The sequence below is a fragment of the Orycteropus afer genome, unplaced genomic scaffold (genome assembly GCF_000298275.1).
Source record: "Orycteropus afer afer isolate SDZICR_OR568_19922 unplaced genomic scaffold, OryAfe1.0 scaffold00062, whole genome shotgun sequence".
In the NCBI taxonomy this organism is placed as follows: Eukaryota; Metazoa; Chordata; class Mammalia; order Tubulidentata; family Orycteropodidae; genus Orycteropus; species Orycteropus afer.
The window spans coordinates 12,301,049-12,303,465 of record NW_006921649.1 but is presented as its reverse complement, the minus strand read 5'-3'; the positions used below and the strand labels follow the sequence as shown (position 1 = coordinate 12,303,465).

Sequence of the window (2,417 nt, the reverse complement as noted above, 5' to 3'; positions counted from 1 at the left end):
TTTTTTTTTTGTGAAGATTTACAGAGTAAATTCACTTTTCATACAGCAGTTCACATAATATACTTTGTCTCATGTCATTGACCAAAATTTACAACGCAACAGCTCCTCTCCCACTTCCTCCCCATTGTTACCTCCTCCCAGTGTCCATCCCTCCATACTCTTCTGCGCCCTGAGCTGTCTCCCTGTGCATAAGCAGCCCTTCCTTCTCCCATGATTGTTCTCTCCAGGGCATGTGTCTACTTGAGGTAAATGTTTAATTCACATGCCTGTACTTTGTTTGGCTGGAAACCACAGGTGTGGCTTCAATTCCAGACCTGCAGGGCAGCTAGGGGCCATAGTCTCAGTGGTTCCACCAGGCTCTATTGGACCAGCAAACCTGGTCCCCACCTTCTTTTTTTTTTTTTTTTGCCTCCAAATGATTTTGAGTTTTGTTCCACATATACACAAGGATTTTTAAGAGATTATTATAACTATACACAATGATATAAAAGAAAGTATGTTTGCAATGAGTACAAAGTTAGGAGATCTCAACACAGCAATTGAAGTTATAAAAACAGAATCAAATAGAAATTCTGAAACTGAAAAATAAGGTATCTAAAATTTAAGTTCCCTGGAAGAGCCAGTCCTGCCATGGCAGTAGCTCCTATAGTGGCCCAACAATGCTGTCTAATTTAGTAGAGCACCTGCCCCTGCACAACAGCAACAACTACGAGAAAGGCCAACAGTCTTTGCCACCACCAGTTGGGCTCGACAGTTCCAGGAACTGCTGATGAACAGTCGCAGTGGCAAAGATAATGGCAGCAGGAAAAACAGGGTCTAGAACATGTACCGCCCTTATTGTCTATCCACAGTGCAGACGTGGAGAAGATTCTTTTGTATGTATAGCATAAATCAGGACAGAGTAGTTCAAGGGACAGGCCTCATTGTGACAGCTCTTCCCCACAAGAAGGACAGATTATGTTTGATGTAGAAATGCATACCAGAAAGAACTGTAACTCTCAATCAGAAGCTACAGAAGGGAGAAACAAGTTGAGACTTTAAAGAAAAGTGTACGGGACTCATCTGATTGGTCCAGTAGACCTAAAAACATTCCACCTAAGGAGTTCCACATCAGGTACCCTAAATATTCTATTTCTTTAAGTATGAGAAAAAGTGAAGCCATGAAGAAAGCAGATATTTTCTCCACAGAATTTCTTAAGGTATTCATTCCATCTGTCTTCATTTCTCAGGTTTTGGCCTTGGGACTAGGCAGCTATAATGGAAAACAACTGAGGACATCTTCTGCCAGAACTTATTGAGGGAAAGAAAAGCCATTAGAAATGCATTTGACGTTTAACAGCTGGCTCTCTAAACCTACTGCTATCGAGTCAATTCCAAATCACAGCCAACTTCCACTGGGTTTCTGAGGTGGTAAATCTTTATGGAAGTAGATTGCCCAGCCTAGCTTCTGCAGAGTAGCTGGTGGGTTTGAACCACTAACCTTCTGGTTAGCAGTCAGATGCCTTAATCACTCTGAAGGAAGGAGAAAAGTCCTGATTTTAGTGTTTTCCAGGCTCCATAGTGTAAATACTCCCAGTAAGGGTGATTTCAAGCCTCCACCATGATGTCACTGAACACAGAGTTGGGAATACACATTAGCATGCCATTATATAGCATTTCCACCATACAGATATAATAGATAATAAAAAATCTCAGCATAAATAATAGTAAAATTATTAAGAAGTGATGCGTTTTAAGCGTTTATTACCTTTGTTTTTTAATATTAAGTTTACATGATTTATCTGTAATAATGGGTGTGTTTTTCAACTAACTCATGAAAATACTGTAAGTTTAACAGTTGGGCTCTTGTAGGTCAGTATAAACTGATTCTAGTATACCACCGCAAAATCTTGTGTTTTCCACTTACCAAAATAATAAATCTATGTTGCAGAAAATTTGGAAGACAGAAAAATAGACAAATAAAAATGTCACCCATATAAAAAAAAAAAAAGAAATGCGTTTGACCTGTAAAGTGGTGGTGCTGTCACATTATTTGAACTTGAGGCCATTGTAAGCATAACTCAAACTGCCACCCTATTTTTACATATCCAGGTTCCAGTATTTTATTCAAACTCTGTTGTGGCATTTTACCAACTCATTCCCTTTTTGGCCCATAAGATACTTTAGAATTTCCTAACAGAGTTTACCATTGTTTCAAAATTGCAAGGGCTTCTTTTCCACGAATGCCACTAGCAGTTTACAGTTTTGTCAACAAGGCTGTTATCTCCATTTAGTCACCAGCCAGACTTAGACTTGCATCATTGATGGTATAAATTTCACTCTTGCAAAATAACTACCATCCCAGGTTCAAACCAAACCAAACTCATTGCCATCAACTTCACTGTGACTCATAGTGACCCTATAGGACAGCGTAGAAC

General features: G+C 39.3%; 1 pseudogene; it reads left to right on the top strand.

Annotated features, from left to right (window-relative positions):
• Positions 1-659: 659 nt before the first annotated feature.
• Positions 660-1,298, top strand: LOC103196126 (annotated as a pseudogene).
• The last annotated feature ends 1,119 nt before the right edge of the window (positions 1,299-2,417 follow it).